This window comes from Ornithorhynchus anatinus, chromosome 10 (assembly GCF_004115215.2).
Source record: "Ornithorhynchus anatinus isolate Pmale09 chromosome 10, mOrnAna1.pri.v4, whole genome shotgun sequence".
NCBI classification, from domain to species: domain Eukaryota; kingdom Metazoa; phylum Chordata; class Mammalia; order Monotremata; family Ornithorhynchidae; genus Ornithorhynchus; species Ornithorhynchus anatinus.
Genome location: NC_041737.1, coordinates 26,212,315 through 26,234,536, shown reverse-complemented (window position 1 = coordinate 26,234,536; position 22,222 = coordinate 26,212,315).

The following is a 22,222-nucleotide window of genomic DNA, read 5'->3' as shown; positions in this document are numbered from 1 at the left end:
AGTCTCACAGCAGAAAAGTGGCAGAGGTGGGATTAGAATTCAGGTCCTTCTGACACCCAGGTCTGTGCTCTATCCACTAAGCCATGCTCCTACTACGGTCCAGCCTATGCATTTCGCTCCTTTAATACAGCCTACTCACTGTGCCTCTGTCTCATCTATCTTGTCGCTGACATCTCTCCCATTTTCTGCCTCTGACCTTGAACAATTTCCCTCTTCCTAAATGACAGGCAATTATTCTTCCCACCTTCAACACCTTGAAAGATGTTGAAGGAACATCTCCTCCAAGAGGCCTTCCCTAAGGTCTCATTTCCTTTTCTCTCACTCCCTTCTGTATTGCCCTGATTTTCTCTCATTATTCACCCTCCTCCCACTTAGCCCCACAGCACTATTGTACATATCAATAATTAATTTATTTTACTGTCTCCCCCTCTAGACTGTGTGCTTATTGTGGGCAGGGAATGTGTCCATTTTGTTGTTATATTGTACTCTCCCAAGTGCTTAGTACAGTATTCTGCACACAGTAAGTGCTCAATAAATATGATGGATAGATTGAGTCTAATGTGATAGATCTGCTAAGTTCTAATAGAGGAATTTATTCAAACAAGTTTAAGTCAAGATAAGATCTTCAATCCATCTTCCCACTAATCCATTAATTCCCAATGAATCAATCATTACTATAAGTTGATTTCTTTAAGAACAGTACTTGTGCTAGGATATAAATTGCTATATATTTATCTATGTGTTTGTTTTGTAATTCATTCATTCATTCAATTGTATTTATTGAGCACTTACTGTGTGCAAAGAACTGTTGTATACATTATCACAAACAGCCTCTTTCTGTTTGTGAGACCAACACTTAGTAGCTTGATCTTCAAAGAATATTTCCTTAAGGATAATAGCCCCTCTCCTCTTTGCTGGTTCCTGATTTGTTAGGTGTGTAGTAATGGTCTCCCATAAGTACTGTGATCTAATCCCAGTTAACTGTTACCATTAAAAACTATAATTTTATGCTTTATAATTTTATAGTTATATGTATATTTTTGTGTAGATTTATTTGTATAGTCCTACAATTTCTGACTTTCCTCTTCACATATATAGATACTGAAAGTTAATACTATATTTGAATATGGAGATATATATATATTCATTAATATGTAGAAAGGTATTTAAATTTTGACATGTATGCTTTTTATGAATATATTTAAACTTCATTTTTAAAAACAACACTACTGTACATATCTAATCCTTGTATGCAATACCACTGAAAAAAGATTGAGGCATGATCAATACACCTTGCCCCATTGTCTGCACTTAAGAAGAGTTCCTTGTCATGATAATTGTTTTGTTGCAGGTAGGGCCTGTCTCTTTTCTCAAACTTGACTCTTGCTTATGAAGACTTTCCTAAGTCAGTAATGCAATCTGATTATTACTGCGGGCATTTCCTTTCATTTATTTTTGTATTTGTTAAGCATTTACTATGTGCCAGCCATTGTACTAATGAGGTAACTGAGGCAGAGTGAAGTTTAGGTGGCTTATCCAAGGTCACGCAGCCGTCAAGTGGAGGAGCCGGAATGGGAACCTAGGTCCTCTGACTCCCAGACCCATGCTCTTTCCACTAGGCCAAGCTGCTTACTTGAAGAATTGAGAGTAGAGTCAAGTTCTCCCAATTCCCTCATTTGTGCTCTTTGCACTGGATCAAGAGCAGAAGAAATTGCATGTTTGAGATTATCCTTCACTACACATGGCCTTCTGAGGAACCTTAGGGACTAGTATTGGCGAGAACAGCTAATGGATGCCTTTCAGAGGCAGTTTTGTCAGGCAGCCATTAAGACGGGGATATCTACAGAGACCCCTGACTAGACCACCTAGACTAGAGTGATTCTGATATTGGAAAAAAGACTTGAAACAAAACTGAAAAAGTATAGACACCTGTCAGTGCCTCACTTCTAACAAAACAGAAGCATATAAATGTGAATGTCATGCATTTTTGAAGGTGGTGCTGATCATTCCATCTTATGTGTATATATATTTAATACCTCACTGCAAAAGTGATTCTACTAATATGATGATACTGATATTGGTTCCTCTTCATGCATATAAATAGAGCTGTAAACACTGATGCATGATTAATACTCCTTTGTTCATAGTATGAATGTAAAGTGCTGCACTAATGCAATTATTTGTTCAATATCAAGCCTGCCTTGTTGTATGAGCCTAGTTCTTCCTGTCCTAATCACTGAAAACCTTTTGCTTAAAGAAAGCAATATCTGTTCTGAAGCAATGGTCTCCTCTCAGACACTGCACTGTTACATTGCACTGCTTGAGATTTGGGGAAAATGAACTGGTTTAGAAACATTTCTTTCACAGCATTATGAAATAATTCCAATTATTTCATAGCAACACCAATAATTCCAATTCACTGAATTATGTATTGCCAGTTAATTCCAATTAATTTAGTTTGGTGTAAAGCTTTCCAAATGTGGGTTGGTTTATAGTTTTTCCAGTTTTATTGTTTGTCCTTACACTCTGCTGACTTTGTGAAGTCTCAAAATTCTGTGCATGTCTGCATATGGGCATCAAGAGTAATATTAGCATACAGCAGTGCCCCAACAGCATTCAGTGTACTGATAAACAAAGGTTTCTGTTGATGCGCCTACCTTCAGTCCCACAGCATTTATGCACATTAATCAATCAATCATATTTATTGAGAGTTTACTGTGTGCAGAGGACTGTTCTAAGTATTTGAGAGAATACAGTATAACAGAGTTTGGTAGACACATTTGCCGCACACAGCAAACTCATAGTCAAGCAGGACTGATTCTCCTTGAATGACAAAACTATGTTGGAATAGACAGGATCATAGTGAAATTCTCAGGAAAGTCAAATTCACTGGGAGATCATTAGAGGCCAAGTCTGTTAATGGTATTATAGTTTTAGATTTCTGTGTTGTCATGAATGACTTGACCTTTAGGCAACATGTGCACACCTATTTGACAGAGGAAAGGTAAAGAAAAATATTGTAGTTATAAACTGAGGAGAAATTGTATAGTAACTAAAAATGTACTTTTCTTAGTTTAGAAGAAAGTAACAATATAAATAGTACTACACTGCAATTTTAAATAATTAATTTTAGTAAGGGTTAAAAAGGATGAATGTGGAACCATCATTGATTGTTTAATCCATGGATGGGGAAGAATGCTGGCTGTTTCCAAGAATAGCGATTATGAATAAAATTATATTTTTGGAGAAGGCAGGAGTTTAATGCCACTCAACATTCTGCTAGGTCTATAATTATACTGACATAAGCCCAAAGACAATATCTTTCAAGAAAAAGTAAGAAAAACTTTTTTGTTTTTTCACTTCATTCCTCTTTTTTAAAAAATGTATACTTTAGTCTTTTGATTTCAGTTCACTAATTTATTCCTTACCTGTTTTTAAGTCATATATGTTTTGGCATTTCTTTACAATGATGCCAATAATCTTAATTTTTCTATTATCTCCAAACATTTTCCAGATATCTAGAATTTCAACAGTCGTAACAGCCTGAAAATGAAATAGCATTTAGAGCCTTTGAATGGCTCCTCTCCTTCTGGCATCAAATTGCTGATTAATTGTTAATTTTCCTTTGAATTCTCTATTTCTTAATCAGTCAATCAGCAGTATTTCCTATGTGGATGTGATTTTATTAGGGCTTTAAAGGTGGGGAAAGTGGTCATCTGTTGGACATGAAGGGAGTCCAGAGGTTCCAGTTCAGAGTGAGGATATGAGAAGGATGATATCAAGATGCAGTGAGTATGTTGTCATTAGAGGAACAGAATCTTTTCAACACAGGATAAACAGCAATGTACTTATTAGTTAAAATGTCAGTCATTCACTGTCAGTACCATTAGCCTCCTTAGGAGGGCATTATGGAATTCTTCATGTGCAAGGTCATTTGCTCAACTTTGGGAAATTCCCATATGTTACTATATACGTTAGTTCGAGTTAAAAGTTTTTGTGACTGAAATGACTGAAATAAAAATTGATATTAAAAATAATCAATTAGAAGTTTTATCTTTTCTAGGTGAAAATACAGTAGGAGGATCTGGGCAGATTTGCAGTGCCACTTTATTTTAGAACCTAACATTTATAGAAAAGCCTAATCCCCAAATGGTCAGCTAATTAACTCAAATAAACATCTTGAGGGGTAACTGAAGAGTCTGCTGAGGCTGTGAAAGTGAGGGCAAAACCTCTAAATGGAGTATTTTCACTTTGGTTTGACTACAACTGTAGACATGTTGATACTAAAATTTCAAAGCTAGGAGATAAAGTTAGAAGATGCTTACATTGAAATATTTATAAATGAAAGAGTGATGTTCCTAGGAACAACTAAGATTTAAAGAGTTTGGTGTTGAAAGAGGAGAAATATAATGAAGCCATTTAGCCAAGTGCTTGAATTCATCTCTGCAATACTACAGTGCCCTCATCAAAAGAGTAAGCAAGTATGAATTAAAAGGTTGACTGTAAAGTAGCACTGCCTTCTACATTGTGGTATATGACAATTTCTTTCGCCCTTTAATAATAATAATAGCAATGGTGATGGTATTTGTTAAGGACATACTATGTTTCAAGCACTGTTCTAAATTCTTGGGTAGATACAAGCCAATCAGGTTGGGCAATGTCCCTGCCCCACATGGGACTCATAGACTTCATCCCCATTTTACAGATGACATAACTGAGTCTCAGAGAAGTAAAGCAATGTGCCCAAGGTCACACAGCAGAGAAATGTGGAAGCTGGGATTAGAACCCAGGTCCTTCTGATTCCCAGGCCCGTGCTCTGTCCATTAGGTAACGATGCTTCCCTTCTAGCATTTATTATACAATTGTTAACATTCATTTAATTTTGTGCCTTGATAACCCAATTCTTCTAAAGTGTCTGCCAGAAAAGAGCTATCCCATATCAGGTTTGACTGACTCCTCACTCTAGGCTTCAAGGCTCTCCATCACCTTGCCCCTTCCTACCTCTCCTCCCTTCTCTCTTTCTACTGCCCACCCCACATGCTCCGCTCCTCTGCCGCCCACCTCCTCACTGTCCCTTGGTCTCACCTATCCCGCCGTCGACCCCTGGGCCACGTCCTCCCGCGGTCCCGGAATGCCCTCCCTCCTCACCTCCGACAACCTAATTCTCTTCCTCTCTTCAAATCCCTACTTAAAGCTCACCTCCTTCAAGAGGCCTTCCCAAACTGAGCTCCCCCCTTTTTCCCTCTGCTCTCTCTACACCCCCTTCATCTCTCCGCAGCTAAACCCTCTTCTCCCCCCTTTCTCTCTCCTCCTCCCCCTCTCCCATCCCACCCCCTCAGCACTGTACTAGTCTGCTCAACTATATATATCTTCCTCACCCTATTTATTTTGTTTAATGAGATGTACATCACCCTGATTCTATTTATTTGCCATTGTTTTTATGAGATGTTCTTCCCCTTGACTCTATTTATTGCCATTGTTCTTGTCTGCCTGTCTCCCCCGATTAGACTGTAAGCCCGTCAAAGGGCAGGGACTGTCTCTATCTGTTGCCGATTTGTACATTCCAAGCGCTTAGTACAGTGCTCTGCACATAGTAAGCGCTCAATAAATACTATTGAATGAATGAATGAATGAACTGTCACCTCTGCTTCCCAGGAGTTTGCATTTAGGTCGCATCAAATGTGGTTGTATTTCATTGCATCTTTAATTTTTTTATTGTTCCCTACTGGAATGCAGCACACGAATTTCATCTCAGCATACAACAGCATTCTCTACACATGCATCCAGCAAAGCATGATGAATCCTGGAAGACTAACTGCATTTTTGTTAGAGATTCTCTGTTGCTAGGTGATGTAAGCATGACTTAGATGATGCTGTGGTTAAGACTGATAGAGTCTTTGCAGAAAGTTTATGTTCTATAACCGTATTTGATGTTGCTTTTGCGTGGCTCAGTGGAAAGAGCACAGGCTTAGGAGTCACAGGTCATGGGTTCTAATTCCGGCTCCGCTACCTGTCAGCTGTGTGACTGTGGGCAAGTCACTTAACTTCTCGGTGCCTCAGTTACCTCATCTGTAAAATGGGAATTAAGACTGTGAGCCTAACGTGGGACACAACCTCATTACCCTGTATCTACCCCTGCGCTTAGAACAGTGTTCAACACATAGTAAGTGCTTAACAAATACCAACATTATTATTATTATTATATTTGATGGAAAACATAATACCACCATACTCCAATATCCCAAAGCATATATTGTCCACTTTACTCATTTTCTGCTTCTCAAATTATGTATAAACTATTTAATTCATTCATTCATTCAGTCAAATTTATTGAACACTTACTGTTTGCAGAACACTTTACTATTTCACAATGGTGTGCCTACTTAGTGGAGTTAGGTGATCCATTTTGGAACCAAAATCAATGAAAGTGGAACAAAAATCAATGAAAATCTTAATTTGTGAATAAGGTTTTCTGTTTCAAATATTCCTAGCCATATTGGTAGAGTACATTAGCTTTCTGATCCATCAAAGACATATATTGTAATTTACATGTCTTCTTATGGGTGGGCTTCCAGACATCAAGGATACTATCGGATTCACTATCTACAAGATAAGAGAAAGAACTGATTCCCAAAATGGCTAATCACGTTTCTACTTCCCAATGCTTGAAATATTATCAAAACAGACTACTCAAAAACATGGTCAATGAGAAAGGGAGGGGGAACAGAAGGGAAAATCCAGCAACAAGGAAAAATTAAGTGGAGGAACGCTAATTTTTAAAAATGTGTCCTGCTACACCAAATAGAGAGTCCCCTGATACTGGTATTAGATAGCTCTACATTTAACATCCCCTGACCACCAGTTCACAATCAGATGCCAATTTGGAAGTGGACATTCTTGGTAACTTTTTTGGAAAATAGGATTGCTACTATGTGTTTGTAATGCTTTCTCAAGTGCTTTTCTTCTACATCTTTCTGCCTTCATGTAAAGTGTGTAAAATGGATTGTGGAGAGAGAATCACCCTCTCACCAGTTCAACTCATCTCCTAATGAAAGTGTCTGGTCTTCAAAGGCTACAGGGAAATAAAATGGAAATGAAAAGGAATGAAAATGACATTGAAACTGAGAGACAAGGGTCTCTGTTAGTTGAGCAATTCAGGTGGCATGATGTCGCCCTGGATTAACTTCACACTGACCTAACCTACATAAAGTTATCTATAGCAGAATTCAGTTGAGCCTCCTAAAATATTAAGAATCCAATTGGGAATCAAAGAGTTAGGGAACAATTGGAAGAAATGTCCTATTGTTGAAGAAACAGAGGGAATAAGTGAGATACCCAATTAGAATTTAATGACTATCTTTCTAAATAACCAATTGTATTATAAAAATCCATTTCAGGGAAATGTGTGTTCCTCACAACTCTGTTAATTAGGGATTTACTAAGTAAAATTTCTATACCTTCACAAAGTCCCAAATATGATTATTTCAGTATAGTTAGAGCTAAAATACTATGAAAAGCAAATTGAAAAAATGTAAATGCTATCAAATATGGCATTTAACTATCGAATTAGACACTCTGGATGCAGTGCTGAAAGTAAAAGACATTTCTAATGGGTAGGGCAGCAGCCTCGGCCAGCAGCTGGCAGCTGCCGGAAACCAAGGAGTCAGCAGACAGCAGAAAGTGTGTGGGAGATAATAATAATAATAATAATAATGGTATTTAAGTGCTTACTATGTGCCAGACACTGTACTAAGCACTGGGGTGGATACAAGCAAATTGGGTTGGACAGATAGGGCCTCTGCCACCCTAACCTGGCCCCATGGGTTTGTGATTCCACCCTGCCCTACCACCCAGGACTGCTTTGTTCTGGGAGTTTTTCATATACTGGAGTAGAGTTTAGGCTGGTTTCAGCATTGGCAGGATGGCAAGAAGGGTATGAATAAGCTTTCGTTTACTTAATATTTAAAATCAGGGGAAAAAAAAAACTTACTTGACTAGAAAAAATCATTCTCTAAGCCTGAAGACATCTGTTTCTGAAACAGATAGCTAGAGGAGAAGCTCTGTGTCCTGGGAGATACATATGGATATGGGAAATCATGGAATGCGGAGAAAGCATGAGCTATCTGTAGACAGCTCTAGAAAGCATGTTGTAGGTTAGTCCCCAAAGTTGACTGGGCTTCTGAGATGGATTGGTGTCAGCAATAGTGGGTTTTGGTTTTGGGGATACATTAAGCAGAGATCCCCGGGGGTCATTTTGGGAAGGGAAGAACTGGAGGATTTTAGAATGCAGTGGAAGCTAACAGGGGTCCCGGTATCCCTAAAGTGACTCTGGAAGCTATTTCAACCAGAATTTAAGTTACCCTCTCAGTATCACACCTGGAGAGTTTACAGTAGCCTACCAGTCTCAACTACGAGAGGAAGAGTCAAATAGAGGCATACCCATTCCATTCCTAGCTTGGACAGTGGCTAGCCAGTGGAACGCAATCTGATACAAGTCAAAACTCACCTGTTCTGGGCAGCAGCAGCTTGGGAGAGAGTTGAGGGTGGAGACTCAAGTTTCCTGCGCAGAAGGAGGCAATGGTAAACCACTTCCATATTTTTTACCAAGAAAACTCTGCAGATACACTACCGGCACGGATATAGATAGAGAGTGCAACTTTCTAGGAGAGATGTATCCATGGAGTCATTATAGGTTAGAAATGACTCGACAGCATACGACAAGACAAGACCCCCAGTAACATCACAGAGATATTTCCTTAAGTGTTGTGGGCCTGGGGGTGGAATGTGTATCAGAATGATTAATGGGAGTGTGGCTGAAAATGTGACCAACCCATCTTACCTCACTGCATTTAAGAAAAAGCTTGATTTTGCACTAATGGGATTGTCCCATTGAGGGTATTGTCTGTGTTTTTTGAACTAGTTTCTTGATATGATATCACTAGATTAGAAATTCCTCTAGAGTAGGAATTATGTTTTCCCATCTATTGTACTGTACTCTCCCAAGCAGAGTGCTTACATAGAGTAAATGCTGAATAGATACCTTGATTTTTTTTTTTAATTTAAGTTCTTACTGTGTTCAGAGCATTGTGCTAAGAGATTGGGAGAGTACAGTGCAACATTCCTTGCCCAGACTCATTCCTTGCCCAGAACAAGTTTACAGCCTAGACAGATTGACTGATTGATTGTTTTCTAAGACATGTTTTATTAGAGAAACCCATTTCCAGCTTTTCCATGCCTGGCTGGTCTGCTAATGTGGAAATTGTTAGGAAATTCTGCTTTTCAGCCCAGTGCACTTCTGAGTTGATAGCATCTTCTTTCAGCTATCTGAGACATTGGTCACAACATACTTGGAAATTATGGGAGACCTTGGAAAATGAAATCCTATGGATTTTCAGTAAAACTGTGTTCTCTCTGCCTTTTCATCAAATTTAGTGCCTCTTCTTTTGCCTCTCTATTCTCTTCTCCAACTTGTTTTTGAGCCTGCCCTTTAGTGGGTGTTTTGAGACTGGGCAGTGACACAATGGAAGTAACTTACACAATGGAAGTAAAATTGCAAGATGAGGAAAGGTAGGGGTAATGATAGGTCAGTACTGATGCACTGACCTACTGACCATGGAAAAACTTTGCTGAGCATGGAAACAACCCCATGGTGGCAAATAGGGGATCCTAGACACAGTACTAGGCCTTCAACACAGTCCATTTTGTCCACAAGGTGAGGTAACACTGTAGTTTATATATGACCAGTCAGCCTGAGGGATTGCATGCTTCAGACTAATTGGTTCCTGTTCAGAGCACTTAGATCAGATCAAACAAGGGCATTAAAGCTCTGGGCTTTGGTTTATGCAGTTCAAGTGGTTTCAGCATTGTAGGGTACAGAAAGATTTTATTGTGAAAAACAGTAAGTGAATTTCAGAATTTGAATTTGTAAACTGTCACAGAATTTTGATTTATGATGGAGAGGAAAGATAAAACGTGTTTTAAAAGACAGATTTTTTAATGAATTCTTTCATATTTCTAAAACCTAAATTCTCTCTGACATAAAACAGTTTGCCATGATTTCCAAACAAACAAATCTAGTGTGGGCAATCCATAAAATCTGGTTATTTGCTAAATTATAAAGTCAAATAGCAGTTTTAAAAGAATAATATTTATGGGAAGAATTTATGTCCACAATTTAAAATGTACTCATATTGTTTAAGCATAGTATAATATAGCCAAAATATTTCATTGCCTAACTCTGGAATTGAAGGGTTTTCCTAGTTTACTTTTGAGGTGAAGTTACTGCCATAATCATTTCAATCTAAGGTGCAAATTCACTTTTATGGAACAAACCTGATGTACAACGCATCACACTTGATGTACATGAAGCATTTTTTTCATGCATATATTTATGACCATCTGTTACTGAGGCACTCTATCCACATATTAAGCTTTTAAACCAATATTAATTGGGCATAGTTGCCAGCCAGTTTATGAGAGAGTTGTCCACAAAATCTGCAATGGCCATTTTTCTTGCCAAATGGCCCTCCAGTTTACAAATAATGTTTCTTCAGGCAGTGTATTTCATAGCATAAAAATGTATCTGTAGACCTTTGTGGTTACTCTACAATGAGTTTACAGAATTTTAAAATTTCTCCTGCTCCATAACTATATGTCTTCATCTTTATGAGTGGACTTTTGAAGCCTCCAAACTATGTAATAATAATAATAATAATAATAATAATATCAGTATTTGTGAAGCACTTACTATATGTAAAGCACTGTACTAAGTATTGAGGAATTTACACTACAAACTGCCCCCTCTAATGTTCTGTAATGGCTAGTTTCACTAGCCCTAATACATAGGAGGGGGAGGAGAAAGCCAGAAAAGTCGATGTGTGATGCCCATCCCTGAAGGGAATGTAAATCTTAGCCAAACCAGTCAGTGAAAAGGAATGTACTCTGCTCATGGTATGCACTCAATAAATACCATTGGTTGAATGGGGAGGAAGTAGGGGGTCAAGTAATTGGGAAAAAGACCCACCATTATCTTGGAGGGAAGTGGTCATGGGCCTTGTACCCATGTAGAGAGAGAAGCTTGACTTAGTGGATAGAGCATGGACCTGGGAGTCAGAAGGTTATGGGTTCAAATTCTGCTCCACCACTTGTCTGCTGTGTGACCTTCGTCAAGTCACTTAAGTTCTCTTTGCCTCAGTTACTTCAACCAATCCAGTTTCTCTTATTATATATATGGCATAAAGGATGAAAGGATTAGGAGATGGGATACATCCTTGTCTTATACCCATACTAATGGGAAACCAATCAGTTTCTTCATATTCTGTTCTTACTGTAACTTCCTGTCTGGCATACAGGTTCCATATTAATGCAATTAACTGGTCCAGCATAGCCATTTTCCTTAATGTGCTCCAATGATCCACACAGTAAAAGGCCTTACTATAATCAATAAAGCACATAGTCCTGCATTGGTTTATCACAGTTGGAAAAACAAGTTTTACAATTAGGTTGCCTTGAAGAACACTTCATGCTGTGCCATCCCTAAAATTCCACCATACAATCAAACATATGTCAGAAGTATAATCCCTTAGCTGGGCATCAATAAAAAGCTCATTCCTTATATTAAGTTTCATCAGGAATTCATTACTTTAGCACATGTGCAAAACATAAGCAAACCATTTTACAAGTTGAAAGAGGAAGAGGCTATCGGGAAAATAAATTACATTGAAAGGCAGGGTTTTTATAAGGTAATATATAATTAACATTAGCCATTTGTAATCAAGCCAGAGACCGTAATTTGAGCTGAATTATGAGGAAATCCACATTTTCTCTAAAATTCAAGTTAATGTGTACTATTTCAGTCTATCATGGGTCCAAAGCTTGGGATCAGGTAGCAGAAATGTGTTATATTAAAAACAGATATGAATCGATGTTATTAGAGGTAGGATTGGTATTTATTGTGGTTGCCTTCAAACAGATTATTAAACTTTAAAATATGTACTTCAATGAGTGTTTGGTTCATTTACAAAATGATCAAATATTTTAAAATTCTGAGAAAATGTCTTCATATGTGAAGTACATTATTTTCTTCCATTGTAGGTGATATGGAATTTCTTTACATTATATCCAGATGATTAAGCTTCAAACCAAGAGACTCCTTTTTAAACAACTATCCACTCATTATGAAGTCTAAAAAAAGAATAATTTTCATTTCTCAATTTCTTCTCAAATTTTTCATCCCTGGGGCTCTAATTACTAAGTCCCTTGTCCTTTTCTTTCCAGCCTGATTACATACTTACAGATTTACAGGTTTCCTAAAAAGAGAACAGAAGGTTTTGTTATTTTGATACCCCTGTTTTCTCTGAGTATTGAGCTAGTGAATAAAGGCTACAATTCATTGTAAGTATTTTGCCCCTCATTTGACAATTTTTTCTTCAGAAGCAACATGAACAAATGTCACTGGTATACAAGCAGTTTTTACCAGACCAAAAAATCCAAATACTGAACTAGAGAGGGAAGTTGAATTTTGGAATCACCTATCTACAGAGTCCACTGAAGTATTCAAGGCATAGGGAATTTACGTTTTCAGCAAGATACTGCCAGATCTCTGCAGCAATAAACATTAGGAAGCTTTTCCAATTCCCATTTCCACTACAAAACCTGTGAAGATTCATCAGCTATCACACACCTTTGTGGAAATGAAAATGCCCAAGCTTGGCTAGGACTGAGCTTCAGTGAATACTGGTTCTGTCTTCCAAGCACAGATGGTAAGCAGGCTTCAGGTCAACTGGCCCAATGCCTTTGAATAAAATCAAAATGGATTTTATATGAATTTTCCGGAAGAAATAAAACTTGAGCAGGCTGTGATAAGTCTCTGCTCTTATCCCCCTATTTAAAAAGAGTGGGCAAATTCACAATCAGAGATCACAGGCAGGAAAGATGCAATGAATAAGGATGTAGGGAAGTTTCAGGGAGTGGATTTCCATAGAGCTAAACTTTCATTCCTTGCAAAAAAAGGGAGTCAACCTCCTTGTAGAAATGTTTCATATAAATATTAGTGACATTCAGACATCCTTTATACTGTGAGAGCACAGGTCTGGGAGTCAGAAAACCTGGGTTCTATTCCTTGCTATGCCATGTACCTGCTGTGTCCACTTGGGCAAGTCATTTATTTACCTTTTCTGTGCCTCTGTTCCCCCATCTGCAAAATGAACCTGTTCTTCCTTCTACCTAGACTACAAGGCCCATGTGGAACCTGATTACCATTTATCTACCCCAGTATTTAATACAGTGCTTGGCACATAGTAAGCACTTGAGAAGCAGCGCGGCTCAGTGGAAAGAGCCTGGGTTTGGGAGTCAGAGGTCATGGGTTCGAATCCCGGTTCTGCCATTTGTCAGCTGTGTGACTGTGGGCAAATCACTTAACTTCTCTGTGCCTCAGTTACCTCATCTGTGAAATGGGGATTAACTGTGAGCTTCTGTGGGACAACCTGATGACCTTGTATCTACCCCAGCACTTAGAACAGTGCTCTGCACATAGTAAGCGCTTAGCAAATACCAACATTATTATTATTATTAGTATTATTATTACTCTACCTTTTCTCTGCCTTCCTCTACCTTTTCTATTCCAATCTCCGTACTTCTTCCACTATTTTTGCTTTCTTTTACCTTTCCTCCACCCCTTCTTGACTCTCCTCCAACTCTTTTCTGCCATCCCCCACAGTCTACCTTTATTCCACCTTCTCTTCCATTTGAAGGATCACTTACTGAACAATCAGTCACTTGATTTTCTAAGTGATTGAGTTCATAATCAGGAAGTATTTGACTTACAAACATCAGATGGAAATAATTATTTGTACTTAACTCCATATTTGTTGTTTTGCTTGTAAGTTCACCTGTCTTAGATTTTATGCTACTTGAGAAAAAGTCTTTTCACTGAGATTTAACTCCTTAATGAAGATGCTATATTTTTAATTCTTTAATTCCCAGATATACCTATAGCAATATTCAAAAATCTAGGATATCATTTTACTGAAGATTGTATGCATATCTCCTAAGGCAGTACAAGAAATCATTCATGAAATGCAGAGGGCTTTAAATTAGACATAATGAAATCTTTCTTGTAAGTGACTGACAACTGGAATGTTAATGCAAGAAAACTTTACAATATCCTTCTCTGGAAGTAATAGAAAACTATTTTTTCTACTAGGCATGTATCCATGAGACAAAACAAATGCACTACTAAAGAAATGTTTTTAGAAGGCTAGAAACGATGGAGTCACAGACATTGGTGGAAGAGGCAAATTTTGAAAGCTGGTGGAAGGCTTTTGCTTGAGACAGAGGAGAAGGATGAGAATGTGGTTGTTTACTAAAATATTATCTAATAAAAGTCTGGGGCAGCATTCCATTTCTCTAGAATATTATAGAAGTAATGTTGCTTGTACTAAATGTGTGCTTAAATATGTATACTTCATGTTTTGAAAGTGTAATTTTTTTCAGTGTACATTTTTAGTCTGGCAAATTTTCCATTTAATTTGCAATGTGTGGGAAGAAACCACCATTTTATTAGGGGGGAAAAAGAGACCAGGCAGAACACACTTAGCCTGGGTAGTCATGATCTAAATATACTCATGCATTTGGTATCATTATTGCAACATTTTTAGTCTTTGATAATGGAATTCATAGCAAGTCTTCTGGTCTTTTATTCCATATTTTTTTCAGCTAAAATATTTCATTTTCAAAGATGGCACTAACAGAGGTGGTTATTCTATAAAGAGTTCTCTATTTTTGATAACATTTATTCTTATATATATTTTTATTCTACAACCATATTTATTGAGTGCTTACTATGTGCAAAGCACTACAATAAGCATTCTTCACATGTTGTTCATTCTACGGAGAAGCTGCGTGGCTCAGTGGAAAGAGCATGGGCTTTGGAGTCAGGGCTCATGAGTTCGAATCCCAGCTCTACCACTTGTCGGCTGTGTGACTGTGGGCAAGTCACTTAACTTCTTTGTGCCTCAGTTCCCTCATCTGTAAAATGGGGATTAAGACTGTGAACCCCACGTGGGACAACCTGATTCCCCTATGTCTACCCCAGCACTTAGAACAGTGCTCGGTACATAGTAAGCGCTTAACAAATACCAATATTATTATTATTATTCTAATTTGGGGGGAAGGGGTAACACAGAAATAAATTTTTAATATGCCAATATAACTCATCTTGTGCATAAACTACAGATTCAGATGTTACTTAGAAACATACACCATCAAGTTTTTTGTTGTTTGTTTCTTATGGTATTCATTAAATGCTTACTATGTGCCAGGCAATATGCTAAACTCTGGGGTAGATAGACACTAATCAAGTTGGACATAGTCTACGTCCCACATGAAGTTCACAGTCTTAATCCACATTTTACAGGTGAGGTAACTGAACCACAGAGAAGTTAAGTGACTTGCTTAATGTAACACAGCAATAAGTGGGGGAGCCAGAATTAGAACGTAGTTCCTTCTGATCCCCAGTCTGTGCTCTATCCACTTGGCCATGCTGGCCCATAAATATCAAGTAATTGTGATGATGCCCAAGTTGATTATGTTAATGATGATAATGAAGATGGTGATTAAGATGATTAAATTAATTAGATTGGTACCTGGAAAATAACTCAGGCTTCTCAATTCAAACAGTTAAATTTTTTCTTGTTCTCTTTCTGGCAATATTTATCACAGTATATGTATTTTAATTAAAATTAAAATTTAGGTAACTTTTGATGGTTCCAGTCTTGTTAGAAAGCTATACTCATACAGTTTATCAAGATAAATAAAGGCCAAAATGCACGCTTTTACTTCAATATCTGAATACTAAAGGCCAAAGTAATTTTTTGCCCAATACTTTTCTATAATTAAAGCCAGTATCACCAGATGATTAGAATATGTGGAAACTGACACAGGCATAAATTCATGGAGTGGTATTCCTCATGTAATAATTCATAATTATCTCACAATTACCATATCATTAGAAAATAAAGCCATGTCAAATATTTTTAAAGCCCATTTATCATGATATATAACATATCAATCAATTATATTTACTAAGCTCTTGCTGTGTGCAGAGTGCTATACTAGGCACTTGGAAAGGTACAGTAACCAGAATTGGTAAACATATTCACTGCCCAGAAGGAGCTAGAAGGGGAAACGGACATTAATGTAAATAAATTAGGGATATGTATATGCGTCTGATGGGGCTTGAGTATATACCTTAATAGATACTATTTTACTTTATCTTCAAACACATGGACAAGAGAAAACCTGAAGGATATTAAAGTATACTGGAAGAATGAGTTGCTATAGGAAACAAGATGCTCCTGGAAATACATTTGATCATGTTCCAAGAAAGTTTAATAATTTATACTGAGAAATGGAAGCTGTTGAAAACAGGTGATTACATTCTTTGAAGTTCAATCAAAGTCACATGTGTCAAGCTTCTTATAGAAATTCAGTCACCCTGAAGCTCACTGCATGTAAATACAGGTATGGTAAGCTTTCTCAAATGAGATTTTTTAGTTGAGAATAATTTTCACAGGCCTACACTTTTTAAAAGTGTATTTCGTTTGGGAATAGCCGAAACGGACACTTCTGATCCTAAATAGTTTCTATGGCTATTGATCCTTCTGGCTTCCTAGCCTCTGTTTCTTATCTCTTCCTAGTAATTTAAAAATTTTTTAATGGTATTTTTTAAGTACTTACTATGTGCCAGGCACTGTATTAAGCACTGGGATAGAAAGAAGATAATCAGGTTGGATATAGTCCACATTCCACTTGGGACTCGCAATCTTAATCCCCATTTTACAGATGAGGAAATTGAGGCATAGAGAAGTTGTGACTTGCCCAGGCTCACTCAGCAGACAAGTGGTACCCAGGTCCTTCTGATTTCCCTACCCATGCTCAACCAACTAGTCTATGCTGCTTCTGAGAGACTGAGGCCACCTTGATTTTGTTACACTGGGTAAGGAGGACCAATATTGAATACATTCACTCTTCTGTACCAGTTACATGAAGAGGAAAAAGGGGTAGAGAGGTAAGCCATGATCCAGATGCTTGTTCTAGAAAAGATATGGTAACCATGACAATAAAGTAATGGCCAAAAACAATGTTTAATCATTACTACAGCTTGAAAGAATAGAACCAGAAAGTCAAATAGAGGTCCTCAGGACTGATATTTAAATTGGACAAATCTGTTTATGAAATAGTTCTGGACCAGACTGCTCGAAGCCACATTTAGTCTAAGGTTTTTGCTTGAGAAAAGATTGGAATCACCGCTCTTCAAATAAATCAATCATATTCATTGAGAATTTACTCTGTGCAGAACACTGTATTAAGCTCTGTATCAGCCTACTTGCTGACCTCCAGCCTCCTGTCTCTCTCCCTACTTCAGTCGATACTTCACTCTGCTGCCTGGATCATTTTTCTACAAAGATGTTAAGGACATGTTTTCCCACTCCTCAAGAAGCTCCAGTGGCTTTCCTTCAACCTCTACAACAAACAAAAACTCCTCACCATTGGCTTCAAAACACTCAGTCACCTTGCCCTCCTCTACCTCACCACCCTCCTACTATAACCAAGCCCTCACACTTAGCTCCTCTATCCTAACTTCCTCACTGTACCTCGATCTCATCTATCTCACTGCCGACCTCTTGCCCACATCCTGCCTCTGGCATGGAATGCCCTCCCTCCTCAAATCTGACAGACAATTACTCTCCCCCTCTTCAAAGCCATATTGAAGGCACATCTCCCTGACTAAGCCCTTCTTTCCTCTTCTCCCACTGCCTTCTACATCACCCTGACTTGTTCCTTTTATTCCCCCCTCCTCCCAACCCCAAAGCACTTATGAACATATCTGTTATTTATTTGTGTATATTAATGTCTGTCTCCCCCTCTAGATTGTAAGGTCTTTGAGGGCAGGGAATGTATCTGCTTATTGCTGTATTGTGCTGTCCCAAATGGTTAATTCATTCAATAGTATTTATTGAGCACTTACTATGTGCAGCTACTGTACTAAGTGCTTGGAATGTACAAATCGGTAACAGAGATAGTCCCTGCCCTTTGACGGGCTTTGCTTTGCACACAGTAAGCACTAAGTAAATGTGATTGATTGAATGAATGAATGAGAGTAAACGCAACAGAATTAGCAGAAATTCCACAATAGGTCCAGTATAGGCCTATGGCTATTTTACTACAGGAATTGGTTAATCATAGAAAGAAAATCCACATGATATTTTCTTCTGGCAGGGTCCAAGGAAGCCTGATACCAGCACTGTAGTGTACCAAGAAGAGAAAAGAGTGGCCAATAGTTATAATTAAATGAGATTTTATCTTATTTTCTCAGAACTGAGTGCAAAAGCATTAATAGTATGAATGACAACTAAATCCATTGCTGTTTCGTTTTAACGCTAAATTTCTTTGTCATCATCAAATTCTTCCCACTATACTACAAGCTCAATGAGGGTAGGGCTTGTATCTAATAACTCCATAGTACTCTCCCAAGTGTTTAGTGCAGTTCTCTGCAAAGTGTAAGCTCTCGGTAAATGCAGTTGACTAAATGAATGATAGCCCCTAACTGTATAGAAAATGCTTACTATAAACTCTGGTTTTGTTGTTCCAGTTCACTTTAAAATATTAGCCATCTTGCAAAATGACCTGTGGAGGGATTTTAGTATATTTTGAAGTCTTTCCCATTATAAAATTCCAAGGATTCGGTATGTGTTTCATTTATTCATTTCATCATGGTTCTTTCAAATTTTATTATGTATTTTGTATTTTAGAGCATTTCCATCCATAAAAAATTAAACTAAGTAGTTGTTAAAGTTGGAAGGAGATTAATTCTTAGTGTTTACTGGAAACTTTTTTTTTTCACCGTTTCTAGAGCCTCTTGGGTTATTTTTATATCAATGAACAAAGCATATCATTAAGAATAACATATGAAGAATTGTTGATTTCCATCATATTACTTTTAATCTTATATTCTTCCCCACTGAAACCTTCTTAAACTAAACCAGCAGACTGATAATTTTCAGATTATAAAAGAGAAATTCAGAATGTTAATCTGTGGAACTTTCAGTGTATATGTGGCATAACAAAATATCTGTTTTGTCCCCACATTGTCCTTTCATTTGCTTTTAAATTCTTTATATGGAAAATGCTTTAAAAGGGTTATTTTACAGTCCTTCTAGACTGTAAGTTAATGGGGGTGGGGAGTGTTTCTATCCCTTCGTTATATTGCACTCTCCCAAGTGTTTAGTACAGTGGTCTGCACATAGTAAGTAAAATTGATTGGTTGAAGACGATGCTCTGATTGTGTTTGTCGACGTGAGTGAGGCACTGAGGATCTCTTTCACAATTCTGTACTGTATCCACGAAAATACAGTACATGTTTTCTGTCTATACCATTCAGGAGTTGCTCAGATATCTATAATGAAGATGGTCTCTATAAATTTCCTGCATTGCTCAGATATATATGATGAAGAAGGTAAAAGATGTGTCATCATTTGCAGGAAAATATTTGTGTTGTTTTTGCGGCAGTGGTGATCAATCACTCAGTCATATTTATTGAGTGCTTACTGTGTGCAAAGCACTATAGTAAGTGCTTGGGAGAATATAACAATATAACAGAGTGAGTAGACAAATTCCTGGCCTACAGTGAGCTTGCAGAATTAGAGGGGGAGACAGACAATAATATAAATACATTTTGGATATGTACATAAGTGTTGTGGGCCTGAGGGAGCAGTGAATAAATGAAGCAAATGCAAGTGCAAGGGCAATGCAGAAGGGAGTGGGAGAAGAGGAAATGAAAAACCTGGAAAACCTCTTGGTTGAGATATCCTTCAATAATATTTTGAAGGTGGGCAGAGTGATCGCTTGTTGATATGAAGAGGGATGGTGCTCCAGGCCTGCGGCAGGATGTTGACAAGAAGTCAGCAGTGAGGTTGATGAGAACTAGGTATAGTGAGTAGGTTGGCATTAAAAGAGTAAAGCATGTGGACTGGGTTGTAGGAGGGGCAAGGTGAGGTAGGAAGGGTAAGGTTAAAGAGTGTAAATGTTTTAGGTACTGATGGCTTGCAGTAAACCATTTACTCTAACTTAGGTCTCAATACTTAGTTTAATACAGTGTATGATGGCTAGTAGGGAGTATGGGTGCAATCTATAATAATAATGTTGGTATTTTTTAAGCACTTACTATGTGCAGAGCACTGTTCTAAGCGCTGGGATAGACACAGGGTCCTTGGCCAAATATCTCTGAAACCACAACAGCAGCAAAAACAATTTTGCACTCACCCATTGGTGACTGATACTCAGAGTGACTTTTTAAGGATGATGTCCTTACCACTGTCTTGTAAAAACGAAGATGAAAAACAAGGAAAACAACAACAGAAAAAAAGTACATTTATCTTCCACAGAATTTGACAGATGATAAGATGAGAGTAAGAAAACTCAAAGATCATCAGGATAAGATGGGTTCTAATTCAGGCTCTGTCACTCACCTGCTGAGTAACCTTGGGTAAGTCACTTAACTTCTCGGTGCCTCAGTAAGCTCATCTGTAAAATAGGGATTAATACTGTGAGGTCCATGAGGGACATGGACTGTGTCCAACCTTATTTGCTTGTGTATCTTCCCCAGCTCTTAATACTATGTGTGGCATATAGTAAGTGCTTAACAAACTATTAAAAAAAAAAAGGCATGAAACATTGGTCAAGCTGTTCCTCCATACTTGAATTCCTTTTCACCCTACCAAATCCTCTAGAAATAAATCCTCCCCATCTGCATGTTCAGTGCTTTACTATATGTCAAGAGCTTTTCTAAGCACTGGGAAAGTTACAAATTTATTAGGCTGGACACAGTATTTGTCCCAAAAGGGGCTCAAAGTCTAAATTGGAAGGAGTATTTAATCCTCATCTTCCCTCCCAAGCCCGGTCCGCTCCCAGACTTCTCCATCACCGTGGATGGTACAACCATCCTTCCCGTCCCGCAGGCCCGCAATCTCGGTGTCATCCTTGACTCGTCCCTCTCGTTCACCCCACACATCCTATCCGTTACCAAGACCTGCCGGTTTCACCTCTACAATATCGCCAAGATCCGCCCTTTCCTCTCCACCCAAACGGCCACCTCACTATTACGGGCTCTCGTTATATCCCGGCTAGACTACTGTGTCAGCCTTCTCTCTGACCTCCCTTCCTCCTCTCTCGCCCCGCTCCGGTCTATTCTTCACTCCGCTGCCCGGCTCATCTTCCTGCAGAAACGATCTGGGCATGTCACTCCCCTTCTTAAACAACTCCAGTGGTTGCCTATCGACCTCCGCTCCAAACAAAAACTCCTCACTCTAGGCTTCGAGGCTCTCCATCACCTTGCCCCTTCCTACCTCTCCTCCCTTCTCTCTTTCTACCGCCCACCCCGCACGCTCCGCTCCTCTGCCGCCCACCTCCTCGCCGTCCCTCGGTCTCGCCTATCCCGCCGTCGACCCCTGGGTCACGTCCTCCCGCGGTCCTGGAACGCCCTCCCTCCTCACCTCCGCCAAACTGATTCTCTTTCCCTCTTCAAAACCTTACTTAAAAATCACCTCCTCCAAGAGGCCTTCCCAGACTGAGCTCCTCTTCCCCCTCTACTCCCTCTGCCATCCCCCCTTTACCTCTCCGCAGCTAAAGCCTCATTTTCCCCTTTTCCCTCTGCTCCTCCACCTCTCCCTTCCCATCCCCACAGCACTGTACCCGTCCGCTCAACTGTATATATTTTCGTTACCCTATTTATTTTGTTAATGAATTGTACATCGCCTTGATTCTATTTAGTTGCCATTGTTTTTACGAGATGTTCTTCCCCTTGACGCTGTTTAGTGCCATTGTTCTTGTCTGTCCGTCTCCCCCGATTAGACTGTAAGCCCGTCAAACGGCAGGGACTGTCTCTATCTGTTGCCGACTTGTTCATCCCAAGCGCTTAGTACAGTGCTCTGCACATAGTAAGCGCTCAATAAATACTATTGAATGAATGAAAGGTGTGGTAATTGTGGCACAGAGAAGTTAATGACTTGCCCAAGTTCACATAGCAAAAATGTGGCAGAGGCATAATTAGAACCCAGGACCTCTGACCCCTGCTTCCATGCTTTTTCCACTATTCCACACTGCTTCATCAGCAGTCGTGGCTTCAACTATTGCTCCCACTATTTATAAATAATTATTTATGTAT